The sequence below is a fragment of the Oratosquilla oratoria genome, chromosome 27 (assembly GCF_046742065.1).
Source record: "Oratosquilla oratoria isolate Oo_2021 chromosome 27, ASM4674206v1, whole genome shotgun sequence".
NCBI classification, from domain to species: domain Eukaryota; kingdom Metazoa; phylum Arthropoda; class Malacostraca; order Stomatopoda; family Squillidae; genus Oratosquilla; species Oratosquilla oratoria.
Genome location: NC_134803.1, coordinates 16811343 through 16826968, shown reverse-complemented (window position 1 = coordinate 16826968; position 15626 = coordinate 16811343). Strand labels below are relative to the sequence as shown.

At 41.9% G+C, this 15626-nt stretch overlaps 1 protein-coding gene across 11 annotated transcripts in view; it reads left to right on the top strand.

Annotated features, from left to right (window-relative positions):
- Positions 1-15626, top strand: part of Vps13 (vacuolar protein sorting 13C) — a 1483510-nt gene that overhangs the window by 479349 nt on the left and 988535 nt on the right. The gene's annotated exons all lie outside the window — the stretch shown is intronic.

Here is a 15626-nt window from a genome sequence, read left to right as displayed (position 1 = left end):
TGGTTATACAAATTAATCTTATTAATCGGTGGGAACAGAGTGCGGGCACGGTAATCTCTTCAAAAAGTGCCCGCCCTCCTTTTTTATGCGACAGCTGCACAACACCAGTGCCATGGCACAGGTGCCAATATACGTCTAGGTAATTAGTCCTATTTCCATTTACCCAGTGCCACACATTTCACCAGTATCTTTATTCTTGTGTGAAGAGGGCATACAATATAGTCACTATTGTATATCTTATCCTAAAAGTTAGTATGGCAAGGAAGTGGGGAGTTTCTACTTTGCCTCATTTGATTTGTGTGCCCTTTGACCTCTGCTGGCAAAAGGCCCTGATTACATACTCCTCTGCTGCCAACCTTCAAGTATCTTCATGTGTAATACCAGTGTATATAGGTCACGGTGAAAAACGTTTTCATTGTTCCTCCACTGCCAGCCCTACATCATCTTCATGCGTAGTACCCGCATCTATGTAGGCCGTGGTGAAAATGATATGTAGCACAATTTCACCATGATCACAGTGGGAACATGACATATCCCCCTTCACCGGAGAAAAATGTTCAGACCTGTGAAACAAGGCCTGAACATTTTGTGTCAGGGCATTACAAGGCATCAGCTACCACATTTGACTTTCCTGGAATATGTTGTGTACTTAGATCATACCCTTGGAGTGCTAATGCCCATCTAGCTAATCTGTCATTTTTTGTCTTACCATCTATGATATATTTCAATGGGTTATGGTCACTTAGGATAACTACTTTCTTATCTAGGAACACATGGAATTTCCTAAGAGCTAATATGAGGCTGAGGGCCTCCCGTTCAATGGTAGAATACTGCGTTTGATACTCCTTGAGAGTTTGAGACATAGGAGATGGGTCTCATGACACCATCCTTTTCCTGAGCAAGCATGGCACCTACAGCTACGTGGCTGGCATTACAAAATGATAAAAGGTCTTACTATAATCTGGGACTATCAAGACAGGACGATCTGAAAGAAGCTTCTTGCACTTTTCAATGGCTTCATCAGCGCCCTCATCCCACTTGAAATGATTATAAGAGAGCATGTGGGTTTAAGGAGCAGCTACATCTGCAAGGTTTGGACAATACTTCCAATAGAATCCAAGCATGCCCATAAATCATCTGATGCCTCTTCGTCTTCGGGACCTGGAAATCCATGATGTCTTTCACTCTGGCCTCCAATGGCGTGATGCAATTTTGGCCAACTTGGTGTCCCAGGTAGTCAATGGTACTCCTCCCAAAGGCGCTTTTCTTCATGTTCACAGTGAGATGGGCTTGTGCCAGCCTGTCAAATAAATTCCTCAACCTGTGCATGTGATCACTCCATGTGTCAGAGAATACTACTGTGTCATCCGAGTATGCCCTGACACCCGACAATGCATAATCTCCACTCACCTCCAGGTTTTGCTACCAGCTCAGCCGGCGAGGCCCAGGGACTAGTACTAGGTTCCACTAATCCTTGGTCCATAAATTATCTTATTTCCTCCTCCATGAATATCTTCTGGGGCAACAGTCTGTACGGTGTTTGCTTCACTGGCTTGGCTCCATCTTCTAGGACAATGTCATGATGAATCGCTTGAGTAACTGTGGGGCATGAGGAAAATATCTGGGCATTCTTGCAGAGAAGTGCTCTGACTTCCTCCTACATCTCTCCTTTCAGTGATGACAAGGATTTCTCCAATGCTTCACTGGTGTCTGATCTGCCTAAATCATAAAAGAAGATTAGATTCCCAATATCTGAATCAAGGCTCCTGTCAGTTCACTCTGTCTCAACCATGCCAATCACTTCTTCCTCTACTATTCCCTTGAATTCTTTCAGAAGGTTAATATGTGCTAGTTGCACCCCAGATCTCCTCATCGGATTTCTCAAAACATAATTATGACCCCCTTTTTTCTCAAGCACCTTGAATGGTCCCTCATATTTTGGATGCAATGATGTCTTCTGAGGGGACAGTACAAACACATATTCTCCAACTTTTAGTTCCCTCTTACCTGATTTCCTATCATAATCCTTATAATTTCCCTGCGCTATTTCAAGGTTTCTTTTTGCTATTTGCCTGACCTTCTTCAACTTCTTGAAATTGCTACCCACTAACCTGGCATACATGGTACTTTCCCCTGAGGTTTTTGAAAATAGCTGATCATACAGGGAAGCAAGGGGCTCCCTTGGGGTTCTACCAAACATCAAGTAAAAAGGAGAAAAACCCAGACCTTCATGTATAGTTATCCTAGAGGCATATAGTAATAAGTCTATGCCTTCATCCCAATCCTTCTCAAATTCTAACACAAAGGCTCGAATCATGCATTTCAAGGTTCCGTGGAACCTTTCGAGACTTCCCTGACTCTGGGGGTGATATGCTGCTGCGATCACATGTTTTATGTTGAAGCCTTCCAGGGCTCCTTTGAATATCCCACTTAAAAAATTAGTCCCTCTATCACTCTGCACTTCCCGAGGCATACCCATCTTACTAAAATAAGACATTAAGGCCTTGTTAATTGTCCTGGCCTCAATGTTTGAGAGAGGTATCGCTTCAGCATACTGAGTAGCTTGACACATTATGGTGAGAAGAAATGTTTTCCCTGATTTAATCTTTGGGAGAGGGCCCACACAATCAACAACAACCTTGGAAAAGGGCGCCTCAATGATAGGAACTTGGCACAAAGGTATTTTCTTAGGTGTGTTGTTTGGCTTCCCAGTCACTTGACACACAACACACTGCCTAACCACTCTCTTGACATCTTCTGACATTCGAGGCCAGAAAAAGTGCGCTGATATTGTTTGCTTTGTTTTGGTGATTCTGAGGTGGGCACACGAAGTTTCATGAGCTAGCCTCACAATTTTCTCTCTCATCACTTGGGGCACAACTATTTTAAAAACAATGTCGCCTCCTACCTTTTCTGGTGCCTTGTTTTTTCTCAAGAGCACACCGTCCTCCATGACAAACTCCCCCTTGCTGTACTTCCTTTTCTCCTGCTCTTCTTCCTCCACTGCTCGGCATACCGCCTCCAACTCAGGATCCTCCAGCTGTAGTTTGATGAGTTCCTTCTTATCCACGACCATCTCATGGAAAATCTCCTCTGCTAGGATGTCTTCTCCCTGGCCTTCAGTTATCCTTCTGGTCGCTGTTTGTTTTTCTTCCTCATCGTTCTCGTTCTGTGCTTCCTTTGGGATCATGTTTTCAGGGTCTGCATCAAACAGGTGGCCCAGGTTACTGTCGCTTCGCTCTTCTTCTTCTCGTGCCCTCTTGGTCTGGCCTCTGGTGATGAAGACCACAGGGTCGGCCATGTCAGCTTCGTCTGTGTGTGTATGCATCTGTCTAGGTATAGGGTCATTCAGTGTCTTGAGTCTGACCTGAACTATCTCACCCACATCATTTCCTAGGAGGACATCTATCCCTTTTATTGGGAGCTCTGCTAATCCTACTTCAACACTCGCTGTCTGACCATCTATCTCAAGTAACATTTTAACTATGGGTGCTGACGTTGTCACTCCCCCTGCTAATCCCATGGAGAACTGACCTATGTGTCTATTTTCTAGACCTGGTATCATGTCTAGCCTCACAATAGTGCGTGATGCCCCTTTGTCTCACAGAGCTTTGACAGCATATTTTCATCCACTTCCCTCTGCTCCTATTCTGGCATCTCTCACATATGGTAACCATTCTGGGCTGATTCCTATTTTGTCTGTCTCACCTGCCCTGCTTCCATCTATGCAGCAATTTCTATCTTCCGTCTTGTACACTGCCCCTTCTTCCTCTGCCTTGCTGCTGTCCTGTCTTTGTCTCCAGTCTTGTGTCTCCCCTTTGTTTTCCTTTTCTTTGGGGCAAGTTTCATCCCATGACCGAAGATTCTATATGAATAGCACCTCCTAGCTTGGTCTGCACTCATTTCACTTTCCTCTACACACATTATTCCTTGCCTAATTTGCCTACCCCCCTTGTCCTGCCTATACATCTGTTCACTAAGCCTAGCATAGCAATCCTGAATTCTATGTCCATATCTCCCATATCTGAGACATTTGAGTGGTTTTCCCCAGCAATCCCCTTCTTGTGGTCTTGTATATTTCTGATTTGGAATCGCAAACACGCCTCTGTTCTCACCTCTCTGAGTTTGAATTGTGCTTCTCTTTTTACTTTGATTTTTGCTCATTCTTGGTGCAAAGTTTTCAGCAAGACTTGCTGCGTCTACTAATGTCTCACATTTCTGCGTGGTTACATACAGCTTGGCTTCATTGCTTAGTAAGTTAAGAAAATGCTCCATAGCTATTACTTCTAAGACTTCCTCAGTATTTACCACATTGTCCGCTCTCATCCATTTCACTAGGTCGCTCCTTAAATTCCTAGCCAGATCTATATATCCAATACTGATATCTTTCCTATCTTTCCTAAATTTCTTTCTTAAATACTCTGGGGTAACCTCATATACCTTTAGTATTTCACTCTTAATCTGATCGTAATCATAAATGCCATCTCCATCAAATATAGTGTACACCTTTAAGGCTTTTGGAGTTAGGCTAGACTTTATCATTGCTGCCCAGATATGTCTTCTCCATCCTAACTGTTTGGCTAGGCCTTTGAATGAGGAGAAGAACAGATCTGGATCCTCTTCAGTAAATTTTGGGATAAGATGATTTGCTTTCACTACTCTTCCTCATTTGCTGGTGTGTAGACTGTTCTGTTCCTACCCTATTTGTTTCCCTTTTTCCAAGGTAAAGCTCACTGCATGACTCAACTCTAGGGTCCCTACTTATTCTAACTCTGCTCACACCGTCTACTATATCATGATATCTACCCCTTTCCTGTAGGAGTCTTTCATCTTCACTTCTACTTTGCTCCATGACATATCTTCTTCCTATCCTTGGCACCTCTCTATTTATCTAGTTTCTCTATCATCTTCCCTATGGTAATGTCTGCCCCTTATTTGTGGGGATTTCTCAAGGTAACGCGATTCTGACCCCTGTCTGTGAGTAATTTCATCAAGTCTCATCTTGCTTCCAAATTTGTCCTCTATGTAATACCTATTACCTAGCCTAACTTCACTCTTGTTATCTTCCGCGTCATAGCGCCTGAATTGTGGGACTTCCTCAAAACTGTGAACTTCTGTTTCCTGTCTGCATATATCATAATTTATTTTGTCTTCACTGATATTACTTCTCGCATTATAATACCTGACGCTGGCAGTTCCATCCTCCCCCGATTCATAATATCTGTCGTTCCTACTTTGTCCAAATTCTGCGTCGTAGTCATAAAATCTCTCTCTCCTATCGTCCCTATTATAATTTCTCTTACCTGTGAGAATCCCTCAAAGCTGTAGCTACTTTCAGAGCTGCTTGGAGAATTTGAACGTGACATCTTGGATATGCAATGCATAAGAAATAGCAAATATCGCGGCACTGGTATGTAAACAATGGAGCAAGACTATTTGTGTTCCTATGATCGATCACAAGTTTTAGTTGCTCGGCGGCCTACGTTTCTGCTTTATTTTCAAATTTCCTACCAAGTGCTTTGCACACACCAGTCTCTCTATCCAGTGAAGAAGAAAATTGATTCCAGACAGAGGCCCCCATTTATATGTCATGACCTAGGCCCTGTATTTGAATTGATACATCGAATCATAACCCAGGATTCGAGTAGTTCCTGCAATCCAAATTCCTAGGTCAACAATTAGCCTCATATGAACAAATTAACTTTACTGGGATAAAGAAAGATGGTGGAGTGCAATCACTAAATTTACTGTCTATATGGTTATACGAAATACATATACTAAAGGTTCTTTCCCCCTACATGGGGGGTAGCCAAAAAGAAAAAGGCATAGAAACCACTCCTACCCATTCCCTTTCCTATATATTCCACTCCCCTCCACCCTCCTCCCTCCCTCTCATCTTGGCACCTCCTGGATTACGGGTCATCCCTGCATCCTGTCCACTGCCCTGGGTCAGAAGCAATGTTGCAAGACACAGCACATTCACAGCAAGGCTGCTTCATAAATTCGGCGACCCCCCCCTCTCCGTCCCCCGATGCAGTAAAGGAAAAGACGGGGAGAAATCCCTTCAGGCTGCGTCAATTTTTTTTCTCTCACACACACACACCCATCCCCCACCCACTCCCCCTCATGCATCACAGCATCATCTATACACAACCCCTCTCCATTCACCCCTATCTTCTGTCCTCTCCTGTCCTTCCTCCAAAGACATTCCTCTCTTCTGTAATGCCCATTTCACCCCATCCATCCATCTCATCCTAGGACGCCCCCTCATATTCACTTCTTCCACCTCTGCCTTCCACACTTCTTTTATTAATCTTTCTTCACTCATTCTTTCCATGTGTCCAAACCATCCCAATACCCTTTCATCAACCCTATCTCCCAGTTCCCTTTCCACCCCTGTTCTCCTCCTCACCTCCTCATTTCTCACTCTATCTAGCCTAGTAACCCCTATCATACTTCTCAGACATTTTATCTCAGACACATTCAAACTCCTTCTCTCTTCCTCTCATGTTCCATGTTTCTGCCCATACAATGCTGTTGGCACAATCACTCCTTCATATAACCTCCTCTTAGCATCCATTCCCAGATGTCTATTTCTCATTACACTTTTTAATCCACCAAGGCATTTACTCACTTCTCTCAATCTACATTCTACCTCCACCCCCACTCCCTTTCTTGTCACATTTGCACCCAAGTATCTAAAACTATCCACTTCCTCCAGTTTCTCACCCTTAATGCTCACCTCCAGCCTGCTGTCACTCTCTCCCCTTGTACATCTCATCACCTTTCTTTTACCCACATTTATCTTCACCTTCCTTCTTTCACACACCTTCTCAAACTCTGTCACTGACTTCCTCAATCCCTCCTCTGATCCTGCTACAAGTGCAGTGTCATCAGCAAACAACAGCTGGCTCACCTCCCACTTTTCTCCATTTTCTTTAATCATCTCCAACCCCTGACCCACTACCATTGCATTCACCTCTTGCACCACCCCATCCATGTAAAGATTGAACAGCCAGGGCGACATAACACATCCCTGATAAAGTCCCACCTTTACCTCAAACCATTCACTCTCTCCATTTCAAATCCTAACACAAGCTCTACTACATACATACATATACCAAGGCTTTTTCTCCCTTACAAGGGAGGTAGCCAAAAAGGAAATGGCATAAAATCATTCCCACCCATTCCATCTCTGAATACACTCCACACCCCTCCACCCTCCCTCTTACCTTAGCACCTCCTGGATGACGGGTCATCCCTGCACCTTGTCCACTGCCCTGGGTCAGAAGCAGTGTTGCCAGACACAGCATATCCACAGCAAGGCCGCTTCATTAAATCGGCGACCCCCCCTCTCCATCCCCCCATGCATAAAAGGAGAAGACGGGGAGAAATCCCTTCGGGCTGTGTCAAATTTTGCTCACACATACTACCTCACCCCCATCCCCCCGCCCATTCCACCTCATGCATCACAACATCATCCATATACAATCATTCTCCATTCACCCCTATCTTCTGTCCTCTCCCGTCCTTCCTCAAGAGACATTCCCCGCTTCCCCAAAGCCCCCTTCACCCCATCCATCCACCTCATCCTAGGACATCCTCTCATGTTCACTCCCTCCACATCTGCCTTCCATACCTCTTTTACTAGTCTTTCTTCACTCATTCTTTCCATGTGTCCAAACCATCCTAATACTCTTTCATCAACCTTATCTCCCAACTCCCTTTCCACCCCTGTTCTCCTCCTCACCTCCTCATTTCTCACTCTATCTAGCCTAGTAACCCCCATCATACTTCTCAGACACCTCATCTCAAACCATCAGAACCTGAAATAGTGGAAAAGATATAATACCAGGCACCAATAAGTAAAAGTGACCACATATTGATAGAACTAGAACTAAATGAGAAAAAATACATGAAAAGAAATGAACAATATAGACAAGGAAGATTGATGTATGAAAAAACAAATTTTGATAAAATAAGAGAATTCTTTCAAAACGAAAACTGGGAAAGAATACACAAAGAAGATAAAACAGTAGAAGAGAAATGGAATATTTTGACAAAAATTTATAAAAAAAGGAGTGGAAAAGTATGTCCCAAGACAAAAATAAGAAAGAATATGTAAAATGCTGGTACAACAAAAGTTGTAGAGAGTTAAAAGACAAAAGAGATAAAGTTTGGACCAAATAGAAGAAAAACAAAAGACCTGAAAAATGGAAAATATATACTAGTTATAGAAATGAATATGTACAAGCGTGCAGAGAGGAAAAGAGAAAATATGAAAAAGATGTCATAGAAAAATGTAAAGATCAACCAAAACTATTCTACAGATTTGTAAACAACAAACTGAAAAACAAACAAGACTTGGAGAAATTAACACAAGGAGGAGTTGAATACACAGAGGAAATAGAAATGGTGGAAATTATGAACAAGCATTTTAAATCAGTGTTTACAAGGGAGAATATACAACCGGAAGAGATCGAATGGAAAGAGAAATAGAAGTAACAAAGAATGATATAATGAAACACTTGAGTAAACTTGATGTTAGAAAATCGCATGGACCAGATGAAATAGCAAACTGGATTTTGAAAGAATGCAGAAATGAACTGGCAGACAAAATACATAGCATAATAGATAGTTCCTTGAAAGAAGGAAAAGATCCAGAAGATTGGAAAAAAAACAAATATAGTACCTATATATAAAGGAGGTAATAAAGAAGACCCTACCAACTATAGACCAGTCTCTCTAACAAGTACAATAGCAAAAATTTGTGAAAGAATTATCAAAAGTAAATGGGTAAAATATTTAGAAAAAAAAAACAGCGTGCTAAATCCAAGGCAATTTGGATGACAAGGACGATCATGCGTCACTAATGTAATATGTTTCTATTCAAGGCTAATAGATACAATACAAGAAAGAGATGGATGGGCTGATTGTGCATTTCTAAACCTAAAAAAATCTTAAGTTGCTTAAGAAATTAGAAACTGAAGGAGGAATACAGGGCTAACTGCTTAAATGGATGGAAGACTTTTTGCAAGAAAGAAAATGAGAGTAGTGATAAGAGACAAACACTCAAAATGGGAACAGTTCTGGCCCCAATAATGTTTGCTATATATATTAATGATATGGATGAAGAAATTGAAAGTTATATGAGCTTCTTTGCAGATGATGCAAAACTATTAAAAAAAAAGTGAACACGGAAGAAGATTGTGAGTCACTACAGAATGATCCAAATAAAGTATGGGAATGGAGTAGGAAGTGGGAGATGGAGTTCAACACTAAAAAGTGTAGTATAATGGAATTTGGAAAAAGCAAAAACAGAATAAAAGGATCATATAAATTGGGAGAAGAAGGAATAAAAAAAGTAGAAAATGAGAAGGACCTGGTAGTCATTGTTATGAATAATATGTCACCTGAGAAACATATAAATAAGATTTTTGGAGAAACTTATAATTTAATAAGAACAATCAAAGTGGCATTTACATACCTGGATGAAGAAATGATGAAGAAAATTCTAATCACTGATAAGACCAAGATTGGAATATGCTGCAACGATGTGGTCACCAAGTACAAAAAAATGTATAAAAAAAAATTGAAAGGATACAAAGAGCAATTACAAAATTGGCACCAACACTCTCAAAACTATCATATGAAGAGAGACTAGCAAAACTTGAACTACAGACACTAGAGCAAAGAAGAGAGAGAGGAGATTTGATAGCTATTTACAGAATCATGAAAGGCATAGAAATGATTGATAGAGAGAATCTGATAAAATGGGATGATAGAAATACAAGAGGGCACGGAAAGAAAATCAAGAAAGACAGCTATAGAAGAGATGTGTAAAAGAACAGCTTTCCTCACAGAGTAATAGACAGTTGGAACAAGTTAGATGAGAAAGTGGTGTGTGCAAAAACAATACATGAATTTAAAAATAGTTTAGATAAAATGAGATATGAAGACGGGACACCACGAGCATAGCTCCCCTTCCCATAAAATACAACTAGGTAAATACATTCAAACTCCTTCTCTCTTCCTCTCTTATGTTCTATGTTTCTGCCCCATACAGTGCTGTTGGCACAATCACTCCTTCATACAGTCTCCTAGCATCCATTCCCAAATGTCTATTCCTCATTACACTCTTCAATGCACCAAGGCATTTAATCGCTTCTCTCAATCTACTTTCTACCACCTTCACGCCACCTTTTCCTGCCACATTTGCACCCAAGTATCTAAAACTATCCACTGCCTCCAGTCGCTCTCCCTTAACCCCTTCCATACGGTGCCGCACACGTAGACGTCATGAGGAGCAAGTGAATTCGCGACGCTGCCATATCGGCGTCTTGATTATATTTATTGTAGTCGCCCCTGTGTTTTTACATTCTTCCAAATGTGCCCTGAATCCTATTCTCTGTGGTTTTCAAAATTCGCGGGTGAAAGAGAGAACGATCGATATAAGCGGTGACTATATTTTATGATGCGAGTATTATTACGACACGTACGGCTGGCATTGGCTGCTGCCCGCGAGATTTAAGTCCGGAGTGAAGTGGTTAATGCTCACTTCCAGTCTACTGCCACTTTCACCCCTTGTACATCTCATCACCTTACTTTTACCCACATTTATCTTTAGCTTTCTTCTATCACATACTCTCCCAAACTCTGTCACCAACTTCCTCAGTCCTTCCTCCGATCCTGCCACAAGTGCAGTGTCGTCCGCAAACAACAGCTGGCTCACCTCCCACTTTTCTCCATTTTCTTTAACCATCTCCAATCCCTGACCCACTACCCTTGCATTTACCTCTCGCACTACCCCACCCATGTATAAGTTGAACAGCCAGGGCGACATAACGCATCTTTGACGAAGTCCCACCTTTACCTCGAACCACTCACTCTCTCCATTTCTAATCCTGACACAATCTCTACTATCATAAAAACTCTTGACAGCTCCTAGAAGCTTTCCTGCTATCCCATATATCCCACAGTGCCTTTCTGTCTACCCTATCGTAAGCCTTTTCCAGATCCATAAAAGCCAAAAAAACATCCTTCCCCTTTCCTATAGCTTTCTCACATATCTGTCTTACCACAAAGATCTGATCTACACAACCTCTACCCGTCCTAAATCCACACTGTTCCTCACCAATTACTCCCTCTGTTCCTCTCCTAATCCTCTCAATCAAGATCCTCCCATAAGCCTTCCCAACTACAATTGATAAGCTAATCCCTCTGAAACTACTACACTCACACTTGTCCCCTTTTCCCTTGTAAAGTGGAATTATACAGGCACTCCTCTAGTCCTCCGGCACTCTACCCTCTCTCCAGCAAACATTAAATAACCTCACCAGACAGTCCACCATCACTGTACCTCCTTTTTTCAGACATTCTGCATGGCATCCATCCAGACCAGGTGCCTTACCTGCTTTCATCATCTTAATAACTGCCTTCACCTCATCCTTCCTTATTTCTCCTCCATTTTCCTCACTCATCACTCTTATTTTCTTAGCATTTCCCACTGCAACTATCTTTCCATGTGAGGTTTGTCAGAAGAGTGTTTGTGGAGTTGACCACTTCTCTGAATATACATTTCCATTTTTGCTGAATCCTGTGGTAGGGGAGAAAGAATACCGACACTGAGTGTTCCCACTTGTAAAAGGCAACTAAAATGGGATGGAGGATAGGACTAGGCATTCTACTCTCTTTGTCCCTGAAAAGGGATATTCCTGTTAGAAGTCAAGGCATAAGAGGGTCTGGGAGTTATTCAACCAGAACCCTAAGGTTTGGGTCTTTTAATATCCATGGGTCTGGTATGAATGAGAGTAAAATTGAAGAGATATGCAGTATGTTTGTGAGAAAAAAGATGGATGTTATGGCATTGAGTAAAACCAAGTTGAAAAGGAAGGGTGAGTTTGAGTTTCGGAATGTAGTGGGGAGGGTGTCAGGAATGAAGAGACAACAAGGGAGAAAAGAGGTGGCTATATTTGTAAGTGAAAAGGTAGGTAAGTGTGTGGTGGAGTGGAAAGAGGTTTCTTCAAGGTTAATGTGGATGAAGGTGAAATTGGGAAGGCAGATGTATTTACCTATTTGTATCTTATAGGAAGGGGAGCTATGTTTATAATGTCCTCTCTTTGTATCCCTCCATATCTAGTTTACTCTTAAATTCTTGTATTGTTTTTGTACACACTGTTCTTGCATCTAATATATTCCCTACATCCACCATTCTGTGAGGAAAGCTGTTCTTTTTCATGTCTCTTCTATAATTGTCCTTTTTGAGCTTCTTTCCATGTGTTCTTGTGTTTCTTTTATTCCAATTTATTAAGTCCTCTCTATCAAGGACTTCCATGCCTTTCATAATTCTGTAGATAGTCAACAAGTCACTTCTTTCTCTTCTATGTTCCAGAGTCAGCAACTCCAATTTTAACAATCTTTCTTCATATGAGAGTTTTGATAGTTCTGGGGGTATCTTCAAAGCTGCTCTCTGGATTCTCTCAATCTTCTTTTTATTCTTTTTTGTACTGGGTGACCATTGTGTTGCTGCATACTCCAGTTTAGGCCTTGTCAATGTGACTAATATTTTCTTTACCATTTCTTCACCCAAGTAGGTGAAAGCCACTTTTATTGATAGCAAGTAATAGGTTTCGCTAACAGTTTTGTTTTTATGTTTGTTATGGGATGCATCTTTTGTGATGATCACTTCAAGGTCATTTTCAGATCGCTCATTCTTTACTTATTTTTTGCCAATTTTGTATCATCTTGATATATATATATTTTTTTTACTTTTTCCAAATTCCATTATGCTACATTTTTTAATGTTGAAAACCACTTCCCACTCCTGACTCCATTCCTAAACCCTGTTCAGATCTCTCTGTAGTGAGTCACAGTCCATTTCAGTACTCTCTTTTGTAATTTTGCATCATCTGCAAAGAAGCTCCACACCCTCACCATGTCATTCACATAGATGGCAAACATTTTTGGAGCCAACACTGATCCTTGTGGGACTCCACCATTTACCTATTCCCAAGTCTTATCTCTGAGCACTATCCTCATTTTTCTTCTATGCAAAAAGTTCTCCATCCATTTCAATCATTTACCTTGTATCCCTCGTATGGTTTCCAATTTTCCTAATAGTTTTTTGTGAGCGACTTTATCAAAAGCTTTTATAGATCTAGGAAAGTGCAATTGGCCCATCCATCCCTTTCTTGTATTCTTGAGTAAAAGACCAAATTTGTGGTACATGATCTTCCCTGTCTAAATCCAAATTATCTTGGATTCAGTATATTTTTATCCTCCAGATGTTTTTGTGAGGAATTTTATCAAAAGCTTTTTGTAGATCTAGGAAAGTGCACTTGGCCCACCCATCCCATTCTTGTGTTATATGTAATAGTCTTGAGTAAAAGCAGGTAAAATTTGTGGTACATGATCTTCCCTGTCTAAATCCGAATTGTCTCGTATTCAGTATATTTTTATCCTCCAGATGTATCCATCTAGTTTTTATAAATTTTTCAGATTTTAGCTACTGTGCTTGTAAAGGAAATTGATCTGTAATTTATTGGGTCTTCCTTATTTCCTCCTTTATAAATTGGTATGATATCAGCTTTTTTCCAATCTTGTGGCATTTTTCCTTCTTTGAGTGAGCAAGATATTATGTTGTATATTTTGTCTACTAGTTCTTCTTTACATACATATATCAAGGCTTTTTCCCCCTTACAAGGGAGGTACCCAAAAAGGAAAAAGCATAAAATCATTCCCACCCATTCCATCTTTGAATACACTCCACACCCCTCCACCCTCCCTCTTTATCTTAGCCCCTCCTGGATGACGGGTCATCCCTGCACCTTGTCCACTGCCCTGGGTCAGAAGCAGTGTCGCAAGACACAGCACATCCACAGCAAGGCCGCTTCATTAAAACGGCGACCCCCCCCTCTCCGTCCCCCCATGCATAAGAGGAGAAGACAGGGAGAAATACCTTCGGGCTGCATCAAATTTTGCTCATACATACTACCTCACCCCCCATCCCCCCACCCATGCCACCTCATGCATCACACCATCATGCATATACAAACCTTCTCCATTCACCCCTGTCTTCTGTCCTCTCCCGTCCTTCCTCAGCAGACATATCCCTCTTCCCCAAAGCCCCCTTCACCCCATCCATCCACCTCATCCTAGGACGTCCCCTCATGTTCACTCTCTCCACATCTGCCTTTCACACCTCTTTTACTAGTCTTCCTTCACTCATTCTTTCCATGTGTCCAAACCATCCTAATACTCTTTCATCAACCCTATCTCCCAACTCCCTTTCCACCCCTGTTCTTCTCCTCACCTCCTCATTTCTCACTCTATCCAGCCTAGTAACCCCCATCATACTTCTCAGACACTTCATCTCAAACACATTCAAATTCCTTCTCTCTTCCTCTCTTATGTTCCATGTTTCTGCCCCATACAGTGGTGTTGGCACAATCACTCCTTCATACAGTCTCCTCTTAGCATCCATTCCCAAATGTCTATTCCTCATTACACTCTTCAATGCACCAAGGCATTTACTCGCTTCTCTCAATCTACATTCTACCTCCAGTTTCACTCCACCTTTTCCTGCCACATTTGCACCCAAGTATAAAAACTATCCACTTCCTCCAGTCGCTCTCACTTAATGCTCACTTCCAGTCTACTGCCACTTTCACCCCTTGTACATCTCATCACCTTACTTTTCCCCACATTTATCTTTAGCTTTCTTCTATCACATACTCTCCCAAACTCTGTCACCAACTTCCTCAGTCCTTCCTCCTATCCTGCCACAAGCGCAGTGTCGTCCGCAAACAACAGCCGGCTCACCTCCCACTTTTTTCCATTTTCTTTAACCATCTCCAATCCCTGACCCACTACCCTTGCATTTACCTCTCGCACTACCCCACCCATGTATAAGTTGAACAGCCAGGGCGACATAACGCATCCTTGACGAAGTCCCACCTTTACCTCGAACCACTCACTCTCTCCATTTCTAATCCTGACACAATCTCTACTACTCGCATAAAAACTCTTGACAGCTCCTAGAAGCTTTCCTCCTATCCCATATATCCCACAGTGCCTTTCTGTCTACCCTATCGTAAGCCTTTTCCAGATCCATTAAAGCCCAAAAAAACATCCTTCCCCTTTCCTATAGTTTTCTCACATATCTGTCTTACCACAAAAATCTGATCTACACAACCTCTACCCGTCCTAAATCCACACTGTTCCTCACCAATTACTCCCTCTGTTCCTCTCCTAATCCTCTCAATCAAGATCCTCCCATAAGCCTTCCCAACTACACTTAACAAGCTAATCCCTCTGAAACTACTACATTCACACTTGTCCCCTTTTCCTTTGTAAAGTGGAACTATACAGGCACTCCTCCAGTCCTCTGGAACTCTACCCTCTCTCAGGCAAACATTAAATAACCTCACCAGCCAGTCCACCATCACTGTACCTCCTTTTTTGAGACATTCTGCATGGCATCCATCCAGACCAGGTGCCTTACCTGCTTTCATCATCTTAACAACTGCCTTCACCTCATCCTTCCTTATTTCTCCTCCATTTTCCTCACTCATCACTCTTATTTTCTTAGTATTTCCCACTGCAACTATCTTTCCCTCCCTATCCTC